Source organism: Lutra lutra, chromosome 8, assembly GCF_902655055.1.
Source record: "Lutra lutra chromosome 8, mLutLut1.2, whole genome shotgun sequence".
Lineage (NCBI taxonomy): Eukaryota > Metazoa > Chordata > Mammalia > Carnivora > Mustelidae > Lutra > Lutra lutra.
In genome coordinates this window covers 102,643,258-102,660,524 of record NC_062285.1, presented here as the reverse complement: position 1 = coordinate 102,660,524, position 17,267 = coordinate 102,643,258, and the positions used below count along the sequence as shown (strand labels likewise).

Sequence of the window (17,267 nt, the reverse complement as noted above, 5' to 3'; positions counted from 1 at the left end):
GTTAAATTCATAGTTTAGAGTTTTGATTGTTATTAGGAACGGCATCATAGAATTTAGTTAGCTATTGCTGATGCAGAGGAACATTACTGATTTTTGTAAAATAGATCTTATATCTGGCATTCTTATGAAATCTCTTATTAGATCTATAGTCTTTCTGTTGACTCAGCTGGGATTATTTTATCTGGAAAAAAAAAGAGCAGATATTTAGCTGGCAGGGGAGTGAATTTCTCAGGGCAAATCTTATCCATTGCACTCTGGATGTGCTGACCCCTGTGATTTCCCCAAATGTGGGGAAACTTTACATAATTTGTGGTAGTGGAGGACTGCATTATTGCTTTCCCCTCCCTATGCCACCACATCAAAAAAAAAAAGAAAGAAAAGGGAAGAAGAAAGAAAGAAAAAGAAAAAAGAAAGAAAGGAAGAAAAAGAGAAAAGAAAAATTCATACTTTCTCTGAAGCAGATGGGGAGAAACCAATAAATCTAGTAATCTATATGTAACAAGTAGAATGGAGAATTGAACACTGTGGAGCACACTATAATGACTAGCTGGTCTGGGATGCCTGGGTGGCTCAGTCAGTTAAGCAACTGCCTTTGGCTCAGATCATGATCCCAGGGTCCTAGGATTGAATCCCACATCCAGTTCCTAGCTCAGCTGGGAGCCTGCTCCTCCCTTGCCTGCTCTGCTTGCTCTGCCTGCCCTGCCTGCTGCTTCCCCTGCTTGTGCTCTTTCTCTCTATGACAAATAAATAAATATATAATCTTTTAAAAATCAGCTAGTCTGTTTAATGGCACAGGTAATTTCTGCTTTGCATTTGCAATGATCAGCTTATTCAGTTCTATCTAATAAATACCTATAATTACTTTTATCTTCCTTATTCAGATGCTCAGTCCTTTTTGTCCTAAATAATTATGAATTTCAGGAATGTTTTATGTTATAAAAGGTTAGAAGCACTTGTACGGCTTTATTTCAGTGAGTAGAGCAGTAATCAATATTCTATGGGTTTCTTTGAATAACCATATTTAATAACTCTGAACATCTTACCAGTACTCACAATGAAGTACTCACAATGCTTAATAAATTAAGCATATATTTATAGGAGGAGAAAATCTCTTGGGTAGTTTCCTAAATGATGAACTATCAAAAATGGCTAAGTCAAAGTGATCATTTTCTCCTGATGATCCAAACTTATTGCTTGATAAGAGCTTCAAGAAATTAGTTGCATCAAAATATACACACCATTCCCTAAATCAAACAATAGTTACAGAATAAAATAATGTTCCATTGTAACAAACTTGGACGAAGTTTCAAACACATGTCTGTAGAATCTGGAAATTTCCCAAAATAGTCACAATAAAACTAGATGCCTTTAGAAAGAAATTTCTGAAAATTATCACATCAACTGGACTGAAAATTTCTTCCTCATTTAAAAAAGCCAAGAAATATTTGGACCAACAAGAAGTTTCTACCAGAATAAATGTGTAGCACTTGACAAAATTTAAGCATGTGTGTTTTAATTTTTAAAAATTGGGTTTTGGGGGCACCTAGGTGGCTCAGTCTGTAGTGTCTGCCTTCAGCTCAGATCATGATCCCAGGGTCCTGGGTCCCAGGCTTGGATAAGATTCTTGGCTTAGTGGGGAGGCTGCTTCTCCTTCTCCTTCTGTCTCCACTCCCTCACAATCCCCCATCCCCGCCCAGTGCTCTCTCTCACTTGCTCATTCTTTCGATTAAATAAATAAAGACTTTTTAGTTTAGAGGCAAGATGGTAGAGGAGTAGCAGACTGAAATGACATCAGGTCACAGGAATTCAGCTAAATAGTTATCAAACCATTCCGAACACCTAAAAACTCAACAGGAGTTCGAAAAGAAGAGGAGCATCAATTCTAGAAACAGAAAATTGACCACTTTCTGAAAGGTAGGACGTGCAGAGAAGTGAATCCCAACCCACGGGAAGATAGACCAAGATGGGTAGGGGCCGTCTCCTGGCAAGCAGTGGAGCAGTGGAGGACAAAATCAGAACTTTTAGATGTCTGCTCCACTGATGGACATCACTCCAGAGGCTAACTGGGGGTGGACCCCTCATGGGGACAATATGGTCTCAGGGCCCGCGGGGTCACTGAAAGATCAGGGGTGTCTGAGTGTGGTAGAGCTGCCAGGTATTGGAGCAGGGAAGCCGACTACAGAGACAGAGCTGAGGAGTGAGCTCTCAGCTCGGGGTTACCTTAAACCATGATTCACGGCACAGTCCGGCCACTGTTCTTTGAGCAGAGATCTCAAAATTGTTGATTCACCAGGGAGATTCACCTTCCTCCTCTGGAGAAGCAGCAGGCAGTATCTGCTGGGTTTGGACACCTGCCAGAGACAGAAACACTTGGTCACAGGCTGGGTGAGCCTAGAGCATGGCCGGAGACCAGGGAGATGGGTGTGATTCACCCCTTTTCTCTGAGGACACACTGAGGAGTGGGGCCACAAGCTCTCAGCTCCTAGGAGCTGGAGATTGGGAGGTCACCATTTTCATTCACATCCTCCAGAGTTCTACGGAAAGTGTTCAGGGAAAAAAACTCCCAGGAGCAAATCCGAGCAGATTTCTTAGCCTGGCCCCTGTCAAGGGCAGGGCAATTCTGCCTTAGGCAAAGACATTTGAGAATCACTACAACAGGCCCCTCCCCGAGAAGATCAGCAAGAACTGATCAAGACCAAGCTCACTGATCAAGGAGAACAGTGGAACTCCAGAGGTAGGAGAAAGCAATGCATGGAATTCATGGCTTTCTTCCCACAATCCTTTAGTCTTTCAAAGTTAAATTAATTTTTTTAATTTTATTTTTTTCTTATTCTAATTTTTTTAACTTTTCCTCTTTCATCTATTAACGTTTTTTAACTAGTTTATCGTAACAATTTTAACTGGTTTATTTTAACAATGTTAGAAAAATAACAATTTTTCTAAAAAAATCTTTTTAAACCTTCATTATTATAGCCATATTTTATCCTTCATTGTATTTATTATTTTTTGTATACATATAGGGTTTTTTTTTTCCTAAAAAATTTTGGGATACAATTTCTTCTAATAGATCAAAATGTACCCTAAATATAGCACAGGGCTTTGTTCTAGTCTCCAGCCTGAGCACATTCTATCCTCCTTTTTTTTTTTCTACTTTCTTTAGTCAACCAACTTATCAATCAGGCTTCTTGCTCAGCCAGACTAAAAAGGAATTGATAAAGAAAGTTCCTTTCTTTAAAATTTTGGGAGGTAGTTTCTTCTAAGAAACCAAAATACACCCAAAATCAAGTGGATGGCTCTGTTCTACTCACCAGAAATTTTTTAAATTTCTTTTTACCCCCATTCTTCTCCCTCCAGTTTGGGGTCTCTTCTGACTTGGTTAGCGTACATTTTTCTGGGGCCCTTGCCACCCTTTTACTATTTTATTCTCTCATTCATATATTCTTATCTGGTTAAAGTGACAAGGCAGAAAAACTCACCACCAAAAAAAAAAAAAAAAAAAAAAAAGAACAAGAGACAGTACTGATGGCTAGGGACCTAATCAATACAGGCATATGTCAGATCCAGAGTTCAGAATGATAATTATCAAAGTTCTAGCAGGTCTTGAAAAAGGCATGGAAGATATTAGAGAAACTCTGTCTGGAAAAATAAAATCCCTTTCTGGAGAAATAAAAGAACTAAAATCTAACCAAGCTGAAATCAATAAAAGTTATTAATAAGGTGCAATCAAAAATGGAGGCTCTTACTTCTAGGATAAATGAAGCAGAAGAGAGAATTAGTGATATAGAAGACCAGATGACAGGAAATAAAGAAGCTGAGCAAAAGAGAGACTACCAACTACTGGACCATGAGGGGAAAATTCGAGAGATAAGTGATACCATAAGATGAAACAATATTAGAATAATTGGGATTCCAGAAGAAGAAGAAAGAGAGAGAGGGCAGAAGGTATATTGGGGCAAATTATAATATAGAATTTCCCCAATATGGTAAAGGAAAGAAGCATCAAAATCCAGGAGGCACAGAGAACCCCCCTCAAATTCAATAAAAATAAGTCCACACCCCATCATCTAATAGTAAAACTTACTAGTCTTAGAGACAAAGAGAAAATCCTGAAAGCAGCTCAAGACAAAAAGTCTTTAACACACAATGGTAGAAATATTTGATTGGCAGCAGACTTATGCACAGAGATCTCACAGGCCAGAAAGAACAGGCATGATATATTCAGAGCACTAAATGAGAAAAATATGCAGCCAAGAATAGTATATCCAGCAAGGCTATCATTGAAAATAGAAGGAGAGATAAAAAGATTCCAGGACAAACAAAAATTAAAAGAATTTGCAAACACCAAACCAGCCCTACAGGAAATATTGAAAGGTGTCCTCTAAGCAAACACAGCCTAAAAGTAGTGGACCACAAAGGAACAGAGACAGTATACAGTACCAGTCACCTTACAGGTAATACAATGGCAGTAAATTCGTATCTTTCAACAGTTACCCAGAATGTAAATGGGCTAAATGACATAATTAATTAAAAGACACAAGGTAACATAATGGATTTAAAAAAAAACATCAATAGGCTATCTAAAAGAAACTCATTTTAGACCCAAAGACACCTCCAGATTGAAAGCAAGGGGGTGGAAAATAATTAACCATACTAATGGACTTCAAAAGAAAGCTGGGGTGGCAATCCTTATATCATATACATTCAATTTTAAGCCAAAGACTATAATAAGAGGAAGGACACAATACCATACTTAAAGGGTCTGTCCAACAAGAAGATGTAACAATTTTAAATATATATGCCTCTAACACGGGAGCAGCCAACTATATAAACCAATTAATAACAAAATCAAAGAAACACATCAACAAAAATACAATAGTAGTAGGGGACTTTAACATCCCCTCACTGAAATGGACAGATCATCCAAGCAAAAGATCAACAAGGAAATAAAGGCTTTAAATGACAAACTGGACCAGATGGACATCACAGATATATTCAGAACATTCCATCCCAAAGCAACAGAATATACATTCTTCTCTAGTGCACATGGAACATTCTCCAGAATAGATCATATCCTGGGTCACAAATCGGGTCTCACCCAGTACCAAAAGATTGGGATCATTCTCTGCATATTTTCAGACCACAATGCTCTGAAGCTAGAACTCAATCACAAGATGAAAGTTGGAAAGACTCAAATACATGAAGGCTAAAGAGCATCCTACTCAAGAATGAATGGGTCAACCAGGAAATTAAAGAGGAAATGAAAAAATTCATGGAAACAAATAATGATGAAAACACAACTGTTCACAATCTGTGGGACACAGCAAAGGCAATCCTGAGAGGAAAGTATATAGCCATACAAGCCTTTTTCAAGAAACAAGAAAGGTCTCAAGTACACAATCTAACCCTGCACCTAAAGGAGCTGGAGAAAGAACAGCAAAGAAAGCCTAAACCCAGCAGGAGAAGAGAAATCATAAAGATCAGAGCAGAAATCCATGAAATAGAAACCAAAAGAACACTAGAACTAATCAATGAAACTGGGAGCTGGTTCTTTGAAAGAATTAATAAGATTGATAAACCCCTGGCCAGACTTATCAAAAAGAAAAGAGAAAGGACCTAAATTAATAAAAGCATGAATGAGAGAGGGGAGATCACAACCAACACCAAAAAAATACAAACAATTATAAGAACATATTATGAGCAATTCTATGCCAGCAAATTTGACAATCTGGAAGAAATGGATGCATTCCTAGAGACAAACAAACTACCACAACTGAACCAGGAAGAAATAGAAAACCTGAACAGGGGCACCTGGGTGGCTCAGTGGGTTAAGCCTCTGCCTTTGGCCCAGGTCATGATCCCAGGGTCCTGGGATTGAGCCCCACATCCGGCTCTCTGTTCAGTGGGGAGCCTGCTTCCCTTTCTCTCTCTCTGCCTGCCTCTCTGCCTACTTGTGATTTCTGTCAAATAAATGAATAAAATCTTTAAAAAAAAAAAAAAAAAGAAAACCTGAACAGACCCATAACCAGTATGGAGATTGAAGCAGTCATCAAAAATCTCCCAACATGGGGCGCCTGGGTGGCTCAATGGGTTGGAGCCTCTGCCTTTGGCTCAGATCATGATCCCAGGTCCTGGGATCGAGCCCCGCATTGGGCTCTCTGCTCAGTTTGCTTCCTCCTCTCTCTCTGCCTTCCTCTCTGCCTACTTGTGATCTCTGTCTGTTGAATAAATAAATAAAATCTTAAAAAAAAAAAATCTCCCAACATACAAGAGCCCAGGGCCAGATGGCTTTGCAGGGGAATTCTAACATTTAAAGAAGAATGAATACCTATTCTCCTGAAACTGTTCCAAAAAATAGAAATGGAAGAAAAACTTCCAAAATCATTTTTGGAGGCCAGCATTACCTTGATCCCAAAACCAGACAAAGACCCCATCAAAAAAGAGAATTACAGACCAATATCTTTGATGAACACAGATGCAAAAATTCTCACCAAAATACTAGCCAATAGGCTCCAACAGTACATTAAAATGATTATTCACCACGACCAAGTGGGATTTATTCTTGGGCTGCAAGGTTGGTTCAACATCTGCAAATCAGTCAATGTGATTCAATACATTAATAAAAGAAAGAATAAGAACAATATGATACTCTCAATAGATGCTGAAAAAGCATTTGACAAAGTACAGCATCCTTTCTTGATCAAAACTCTTCAAAGTGTAAGGCTAGAGGCTACATACTTCAATATCATCAGAGCCATCTATGAAAAACCCACAGCGAATATCATTCTCAATGGGAAAAAACTGAGAGCTTTTCTGCTAAGATCAGGAACACAGCACGGATGTCCACTATCACCACTGCTATTCAACATAGTACTAGAAGTCCTAACCTCAGCAATCAGACAACAAAAAGAAATTAAAGGCATCCGAATGAGCAAAGAAGTCAAACTTTCACTCTTTGCAGATGATATGATGCTTCATGTGGAAAACCCAAGAGACTCCACTCCAAAACTGCTAGAACTTGTACAGGAATTCAGTAAAGTGTCAGGATATAAAATCAATGCTCAGAAAATTAGTTGCATTTCTATACACCAACAACAAGACAGAAGAAAGAGAAGTTAAGGAGCCAATCCCATTTACAATTGCACCCAAAACAATAATATACCTAGGAATAAACCTAACCAAAGAGGCAAAGAATCTGTACTCAGAAAACTACAAAGTACTCATGAAAGAAATAGAGGAAGACACAAGGAAATGGAAAAATGTTCCATGCTCATGGATTGGAAGAACTAATATTGTGAAAATGTCTATGCTACCTAAAGCAATCTATACATTTAATGCAATCCCTATTAAAATACCATCCATTTTTTTCAAAGAAATGGAACAAATAATCCTATAATTTATATGAAACCAGAAAAGACTCCGAGGAGCCAAAGGAATGTTAAAAAAGAAACCCAAAGTGGTGGCATCACAATCCCAGACTTCAAGCTCTATTACAAAGCTGTAATCATCAAGATAGTATGGTACTGACACAAAAACAGACACATAGATCAATGGAACAGAATAGAGTGCCCAGAAATATACCCCCAACTCTATGGTCAACTAATCTTTGACAAAGCAGGAAAGAATGTCCAATGGAAAAAAGACAGTCTCTTCAACAACTGGTGTTGGGAAAACTGGACAGCCACATGCAGAAAAATGAAATTGGACCATTTCCTTATACCCCACACAAAAATAGACTCAACATGGATGAAAGACCTCAATGTGAGAAAGGAATCCATCAAAATCCTTGAGGAGAACACAGGCAGCAACCTCTTCGACTTCAGCCACAGCAACTTCTTCCTAGGAACATTGCCAAAGGCAAGGGAAGCAAGGGCAAAAATGAACTATTGGGACCTCATCAAGATCAAAAGCTTTTGCACAGCAAAGGAAACAGTCAACAAAACCAAAAGACAACTAACAGAATGGGAGAAGATATTCACAAACAACATATCAGATAAAAAGCTAGTATCCAAAATCTATAAAGAACTTACCAAACTCAACACCCAAAGAACAAATATTCCAATCAAGAAATGGGCAGAGGACATGAACAGACTTTTTTGCAAAGAAGACATCCAGATGGCCAACAGACACATGAAAAAGTGATGCTCCATATTACTTGGCATCAGGGAAATACAAATCAAAACCACAATGAGATACCACCTCACACCAGTCAGAACTGCTAAAATAAACAAGTCAGGAAATGACAGACATTGGAGAGGATGCAGAGAAAGGGGAACTTTCCTACACTGTTGTTGGGAATGCAAGCTGGTGCAGCCACTCTGGAAAACAGCATGGAGATTGCTCAAAAAGTTGAAAATAGAGCTGCTCTATGACCCAGAAATTGCACTACTCAGTATTTACCCTAAAGATACAAATGTAGTGATCCAAAGGCGCATGTGCACCCCAATGTTTACAACAGCAATACCCACAATAGCCAAACTATGGAAAGAACCTAAATGTCCATCAACAGATGAATGGAAAAAGAAGATGTGGTATATATATATATATATATATATATATATATATATATATATATATGCACACACACACACACACACACACACACACACACACACACAATGGAATACTATGCAGCCATCAAAAGAAACGAAATCTTGCCATTTGCAATGATGTGGATGAAACTAGAGGGTATTGTGCTGAGCGAAATAAGTCAGTCAGAGAAAAACAATTATATGATGTCCCTGATATGAGGAATTTGAGAGGCAGAGTGGGGGACTTGTGGGATAGGGAAGGAAAAAATGAAACAAGGTGGGATCAGGAGGGAGACAAACCGTAAGAGACTCTTAACCTCACAAAAGAAACTGAGTGTTGCTGGTGGGGTATGGAGAGGGTGGTTGGGTTGTAGACATTGGGAAGGGTATGTGATATGATGAGTGCTGTGAAGTGTGTAAGCCTGACGATTCACAGACCTGTACCCCTGGAGCAAAGAATATATTATATGTTAATAAAAATAATTATAAAAAAAAATTTTTTTAAATAAAAAATTGGGTTTTTAAAAGTAAGCTACATGCCCACCATGAGACTTGAACTTAAAACCCTGAGATCAAGAGTCACATGCTGTACTGATTGAGCTAGCCAGGTACTCCCAGGCATATGTATTTTAAACAGCATGAATTGGATTTCTACATAAAGCTTTTTGTAAGTTATATTAAATTCAGAGCTAAGACATAAAAAGAAACTCTAAGACTAGCTCTTATGAAAGAGAACAGACTTCTCTGTATCCATTAAGTGAGACAGATAGAAAGACAAATTTGTAACAATGGGATAATCTTAGCTGCCCTTTGTAGAATAGGACTCGAAGTAAAATATAATGGTTAGCAAGGAAGGAGAAAATCATAACAGAAACATCTTTATGATGGTTATCCTGTAATTCTAACAGGAAACATGAGAACATGAGGTTTAATGGAAATATTTTTGAAACGGAACAGTAGAGTAGTGACTTAATGAAGGTCATCATTAAAGGGAGCAGAGCTGTCAATTGTATTGCTAACTCATTTTACCTTGTATATATCTCTATGAAAACACAGATTCACCCTCTGTCATAAGTTTGAGCAATCGGCAGTCAGAAATTATCTCTTCCTCTCCTGTTTTGTTTGTTTGTTTGTTTTAAAATTTCTTGCACCCAGCACGGTACATAGGTGTGTAGTAGGTGTTCAGTCTTGGAAATGCTTCGTGTTTTAAAGTAATTTGATTATATGATTTAAGACTTTGCACTATTTCTAGATGTATTCATTATCACTGGGTTTATCTAATAGGCATATGACTTACTCTGCTTGAGCCACAATAACCTGCATTTGTTCGGTCTAGACCAATTATTCTAACCTCCAACTTGGACTTTTAACTCTGCCAGATGCTATTTGACAGTAGGTTCTCCAATACTGAAAATCTTGCCAAGCATACATTATGTAGTTGTATAATTACAGCTTTCTAGTACTCAGTATGGTATTATTAGCTCAAGCTGTAGCTCATTTAGTGTACATAATTACAGCACACTCAGCAGTGAGCACTGACCTACAAAAGGGGGGTGGTGGTGGTTTCTGGTGCTATTTTTTTTTAATCTACTTCAATTGACAACATATGTAATTATTACTAAAACTCCAACAAATTTTGAGAAAGTTTGATACTCTACATTTTCATACGCCTTTGGAATATCTAACATCATACTGATATTTTAGAGTATTATTTCTGCTAGTGATTATAACATTATTTGAATCACACTTTAATTTTTTAAAATTCTTTCCTCTGGTAGGTCCCTGGTGGAAAACACCAGGGGACAAAATGGTACAAAAGAGTGCAAGTCTTGGGGCGCCTGGGTGGCTCAGTGGGTTAAGCTGCTGCCTTCGGCTCAGGTCATGATCCCAGGTCCTGGGTTCAAGCCCCACATCGGGCTTTCTGCTCAGCGGGGAGCCTGCTTCCTCCTCTCTCTCTGCCTGCCTCTCTGCCTACTTGTGATTTCTCTCTGTCAAATAAATAAATAAAATCTAAAAAAAAAAAAAAAAAGAGTGCAAGTCTTAATGAAATGTTCTGCTGGAGAGTTATCATTTATTACATTTTTATAGTGCCTAGGACATATCCACACTTCGGAAAATGACACTTTCTTGCCATCATTCCATTTACATATTTTACAGTTTCAAATACCCCTCTTTAAGAGGTATAGGAGTTAACCCTCAAGCAAATGGTATTCAGAGGTGTACTCTCACGGGGATCAAGATTGTTCTGGACATGAGGCATTAAGTCTTGGAAGAATTTAGGAGGGGCAACAAGGAAGTTTCAGTTGCCTGGATCTTTCCTCTCTAACTAGCTTCACATCTTTTGTTCCCCTGTCACTATTATACATCCCAGCTGACACACTTTTCCTTTGCCCCTATGTTCCTCTAGGATTTACTTGCATTACAAGAAAGGTTAAAAGCTTAACCCCAACATATGGCATTTAACCGAAACTCACAATATCAATAATTGAAGAACTTTAATTTTTAGAAAAGATGTCCTGAAGACTATTCTTTTACTTTTCCTTAACTGAATTGTCATAAATAACAAGAGCTAATGCTTTTGTACATTATTTCACACTTGTAAATCTCTGTGAACCTTAAGAAGAAATCATTTTAAGTGTGCAGTATATTTTCCACTTTATTCAAGCACTCAATATTTTAATTCAAAGAACTGATTCTTAAGAAAGAAGCTTCAGTTTTCACACTATTCATAATTTACAGTTTAATTGGAATTTTAAATATCCTGAAGGTGAAATCCATGGCTGCTTCAATATTAAAGACCTCTTTCCATTTCCAGATACACATAAAAGTAATGTTCATTTATGTGGTTGAAAGTTCACATGCAAATGTAAGCAGGAAAATTGATTTTAATTCCATAAAAGTCTTTTTGGTATTATGTAAAAAGATTCTTACCAGCAAAATCAGTTAACAAATTTATAAAGAGCTTTCATTTTATGTGGGCATTTGTCAGACTGTGGTCTGACCAATAACACATACACACACACTTTTCTTTATGCTAAACCATGGTATAGTATGGTTTCACTTAAATCATCTTGACATTTCCCTTACGCTGGTCTTTTGACCATTATAGAACCAAATGATTATTAGGAAATTCAGTGATAGATATATAAACAAAATGGGCCTCTCTTGATACGTGTCAATAAAGTACAGATATGTTAGTGCTGTGGACTGGCATTGTCATTTACAAACAAAGGCTCAGAGACATCAACCTAACTGCAACACTCACACTGTCTCTAAAGGTAAAATCTGATGTCATCATTATCATCATCATCGTCATCAAAAAGATAGCTAAAAGATGGGCGCCTGGGTGGCTCAGTGGGTTAAGCCGCTGCCTTCGGCTCAGGTCATGATCTCCGGGTTCTGGGATCGAGTCCCGCATCGGGCTCTCTGCTCAGCAGGGAGCCTGCTTCTCTCTCTCTCTCTCTCTCTCTGCCTGCCTCTCTGTCTACTTGTGATCTCTCTCTCTCTGTCAAATAAATAAATAAAATCTTTAAAAAAAAAAAGATAGCTAAAAGAAAAAACAACTAGTAATTTGCAGAAAGAATTACTCTTACAGTGTTCATGTAGACAAATGACTCCAAGACAAAGCAAAAAAATCTGGGCAGGTCTGCTCTCCCAATTTAGAGGGAGATCAGCAACAAGTATCAGCTTTACCTAATTCCTTTTGCAACACAGATGATAATCATGTAAAAGAAACTTACAATTTCATTTGTAGATCCCCCCCTCATTTGCCCTCCTGCCATATCTTCCTTGTTCCCTCACCACATCAAGGAAGACTCTTCAAAAGGAAACACAAAAATTTCAAAATAATGAAATAAAAGTATAAGAATTTTCAGGACCCATCCCTATCAGTTTGACTCAGAACCAATTTGTGTTGCCTCTGTTGCCTGTTTCTTTTAATCACTAATGTTATTATTTATAATTTCTGAGGACTTTTGTTCATGGTTGGTCACTGACTCTTAGGAAGAAACAAGAACCACCCTCTCTCAAGGAAGCTTTGTAAATTGCTGCTTGGATTGTTGCTAAGCCTGGTTTTTCTGTCCTATAGGGGACTCCAGAATGGTGATTCACAAGCCGAGATTTATCACTTGCTATGTCCAAAGAGGCAAGCAAAATATTTATTTCTGTCATTTTTCTCAAGAAGTTGAGTCACTCACATGTCTCTCTTGGTACTTAAAAGTCTATAGTTTAAAGTAACTGTATGACAATCTTCATAAATGGATATAAGCTGATAGCAAAGCAGTGTTACAATTCAACTTGCAAAGCACTGTGTTAACATTCACATATATTTTCTCTTTTGATCCTTATAAAAAGTCTATGAGGTTTTAACATCTTTGGTCCCCATTCGATATGAATGAATGAAACAAACAAAATGGTTGAGCAGTTCACCAAAGGGCCTGCCCTTGGTGAGTGGTAGAATTGGAATTCAATCCATGTCTGTCAGATACCATGCTCAAGTGCTTAACCCTTTATTTTCAACTATTGGGGACCTTTCCCAATAACCCAGACAGGCCTCTGGCAAATATTGTTGAAATATGTGGTGTACAACTATACACTAAAGTCCTCTATCTACCTATAAAAATGGACCCAAAGCTATTCTTCCTGATGCTCTCTGAGGCTTTCAGTCCTTTCAGAGAGTGCTGTTTTATTTCTTGAGCACCATCCATGTGCTGTTTAGTACAAGAAAAGTTACTTTCAGTAAGAAGTCTTTTCTAGGGGTCAATTTCATAAATGCAGCCATATCCGCTACCTTTCAATGGGATCCAGCTGAGTCTGGCAGAATCATCACTGGGGTAATGAGCCAAACACAGGCTTTGTCTCAATAACGGCTAAGACATACCCTACAATACCCATCTCAGGATCTCCTAAGAGTGGGGAAACCACTAGGCCAAGTCACTGGCTGGGATGCGGGGGTGGGGTTGACAGAATTTGGATCCCAGTAATCAGATTCAGACTGCTCAGTGTTTTCAAAAACTGGCATTCACCTGTGGACAATATTTTCCTTGAGGATTCTCCTAGAGAAACCTTTTTAGTGCCTCCATCTGTTCCTTAACCTTCTGGTCAGGTCTTTATAATTCAAAAATAACTGCCAGAAGTTATTCAGGTAATTTTTGTTAGTTCAAGTCAAGCACTTGCTCCCTCTTACTTAAGCTGCCTGTGCCTGCTTCACTAAAGGACTGTTTCTTCAGTAACACTGGACTCTACCTAAGAAGTCTGTTGGCAGCACAGATACCCAGAAATTTTACAGGACACTTGGTAGTAATGATTGTGGTAAGAAGCATTTCATGGGAATTTATTCTCTTCTTTAAAAGAAATATAGACTATAAATACTAGACTCTGCCAGAAGAAGAAGAATAAATCTTAGGTTGGCTGAAGAGGGGAATTTTTGTGTTTTTATATTTCACCGTATCATTTTGACTTCAGTTTGCAAAGCTTTATAAGTGTTTAAATGAATACATTTTTTCTGTGAGCCAAAGAAGAATTTTAGCATTTGTTCTGGTTTATTTTTTATTTCTTGCCTACTAAAAAACTATGAAAGGTATTTTCTAAAATAAGAATTAGTAATGGCTGATAAACACCAAAAAAAGTATTGTATCTAATTATTACAATTTTTTTAAATTTGTGAATTAAGGGCGCCTGGGTGGCTCAGTGGGTTGGGCGACTGCCTTCGGCTCGGGTCATGGTCCCCGGGTCCTGGGGTAGAGTCCTGCATAGGGCTCCCTGCTCCATGGGGAGTCTGCTTCTCCCTCACCTTCTCCTCTCTCATGCTCTCTCTGACTATCTCTCAAATAAATAAACAAAATCTTTTTAAAAAAAATTTGTGAATTAAAAACGAGAAAGAAAGAATTAAAAAAAAAAAGCCAGTAAAATATGTATCAGTGAACTCAATCCCTGAGGGGGCCTTCTGAAAAACTGTGTGGAACCCACCTTAGAATTGTCACACCAGGGAATAGGGAAGCTGGTTCCACTAGCTGAAGATGGTGTTGACTCTGCATTTCTGATTCCAGTAGTACAAAGAGCAGTTGTGGGGCCAGAGAAAGGCTTCCTGTGAAGAAACAAAGATGCAGGAGGTGTGAGGAAGGCAGATGCAAGTTTTTGCTACATCCACAGGCAGGTAAGCTTAGATAGAGATGCGTGTGGCATATGGGGTGGGGTGTTAACAGTTCCTGTCAAACAGAAGCTGGATTGAACCATGAAGGGTGAGCTTCCTAATAGTTCAACGAGAAGTTATGCCCACTTAGCTGCTCCCTTCAGGCCTCAGGCATAGGGCAGACTCTGCCTCAGCTGGAGGAATGGAAGTAGGAGGTATCTTGCCTTGGGCAGATGCACGTAAGAGAAAAGAGGAGTGGGCAAAGGCAGTCCTGCTTGCTAGTCTGGTACATCACTCCTTCCTGGAGGAGTGAGTGCCAAAGGAGAGAGCTAGGGACGGCCCCCCAAACACCAACGTGTAAAAGCTAATACTGCAATTAAAAGAAGAAGAAAGAAAATAGTGGTATACACATGTTATTTTTGACTATCAAAGTATAAACCCGCCAAGTAGCTAAAAATTTGCAAAAGAAGTTAGTTACCTGTTGGAGAATGGCAACTGGGATTAAGAGGAATAGAAGAGGGACTGCTCTTTTTCACTATAACTTTAATCATACTATTTGACTTTTTAAATCTGAATCCATGTATTATTTTGATAAAACATTGAATTTGAAAAAACTATATAGCAGGCCCACCACGCTGAGGAGGAAAAAGGTTTTGTTTTCTTTCTTTCTTTCTTTCTTTCTTTCTTTTTTTTACCAGTTATAACAATAATCCTAATTATAAAAAGTTCTACATGAAGAAATGTTACTTTTGTAATCAGGAAAATACAAATACACACTAAAAATACTTTCAAATACATAAATAAAGCATATGTGAGTTGGACTCACTGATACGGTGCTTCTATGTATTAGGCACTTACTAAGTTTATTTTATTTCGGTAATTAACTCTAAGAAGCAACAGTGAAAATAAATTTAAGAACATATACTTAATGCTAGTTCAGACACCCCTGTTTGAAAAGTCTGCAGCCTATTGGGATGTAATAAAACTAGTGAGATACCAATGTGAAATGCAAGAAACTCTGGATTTGGAGGAAAAAAAAAAAAGAAAAGAAAACTAAATTGGAGTTTTAGATCTGCTACCCACTAACTCTGGTGTTATTTTCTTGAATATCACTGAGCCTTGATTTCCCTCTGTAAAGGGGGTTAACAACACTGACCTCACAGGATTATTTTTGAGATGAAGTGAAATAATGTATGAAAACACTGTAAACAGTTATACAAATATAGGTATCTATTTGAAAACTCTGTTTTTAATGTTAGATTTTAAAATAAAAAACTAGGGGTGCCTACCTGGCACAGATGCTTAGGCATCTCTTTTTGGCTCAGTTCATGATCTCCAGGTCCTGAGATCAAGCCCTAGGTAGGGCTCCCAGCTCAGCAGGGAGTCTGATTCTCCCTCTTTCTCTGCCTCTCCCACTGCTCATGCTCTCACTCTCACTCTCTGTCTCATCTATATCTATGTCTATATCTCTGTCTCAAATGAATAAATAAAATCTTTTGAAACACACACACACACACACACACCCAAAAAAACTAATTATAGATAACCTATTAAAAGAAGAATTATAAGGGCACATTTTAAAATTAAAACTTCATTAGAAAATAAATTTCTGTTTAAGGTGTATATGAAGATAAATATTGCCATCTTTATGCGTTGGCTGGGTGGTACTTCAACATACTTTTAACAATTGTGTTTTTCACCTTACAATTTTTTTTACCTAATTATAAAGGTAATGTGTGTTTATTAATATATCCCCAAATGTATCTTCCCCAAAAATGACTTTTAATGGTTACAAACCATTCCATCAAGCAGCTTTGTTGTAATTTGACATCTTCCTATTGTTAAGATAGTTTGGTTGTTTCCAATTTTTCAGTATTATAATTAACTTAGTTCAGTGTCTTACAACACAAACTGTTACACTGAGTCAGAAATACCTATTTATTCATCTGTTTCCCCCACTGTACAATAAGTTTTGTGAGGGACTATTTTTTTTTTTGCCACTGTTACTTAGTTCCTAATATGTTTTCTAGAACACAGTAACTATGTATATAAATATGTGCTATGTGAATGAACAAGGGAATGAACTAATGAAAGCTAGTATTTCCCCCACAGAATTTAAGTGGTATTGCAGGGATGCCTAACAAAATGAGACAACCTTTATGAAAGAGCTTTTTGTGTTTTAAACGTTATTGTCTTTTATTCAACATTATTTTTGCAGTTTCAACTGTTACCATGAACCAGAACAATAAAGGACATTTGAGGGGCAGATGTGGATGTCAGTGGGGACATGATATGGGAGAGAGGGGCGACACATGCCTCTTTTTCTCCTAGACACTGGCAAGCAGCTCTATTTACAGTCCTTTGTCTGCGGTGGCAAGGACAAAGCTTTCATCTTAATAGAATCGTCTGTTGGCAGTTCAGTAAGCAGCTATTTCAAAGCAGGAAGGGAAAAAGAGAAAGGAAAGGCTATGGGGGAGGGGAAATTATTCTCATTTTCTACACACTCTGAGTTGGAAATACACAAAGAGGAATATATGGAAAGATGTACAGACTGCAGCACTGATCCCTCTGCATACCTAAGTTTTGTGCTTGAGGCCAACACAAACGTC

General features: G+C 38.0%; 2 pseudogenes; one reads left to right on the top strand and one right to left on the bottom strand.

The window, feature by feature from the left end:
• LOC125106983 (14-3-3 protein theta-like) overlaps positions 1-17,267 on the bottom strand; it is a 33,868-nt pseudogene that overhangs the window by 4,318 nt on the left and 12,283 nt on the right.
• Positions 201-344, top strand: LOC125108152 (uncharacterized; annotated as a pseudogene).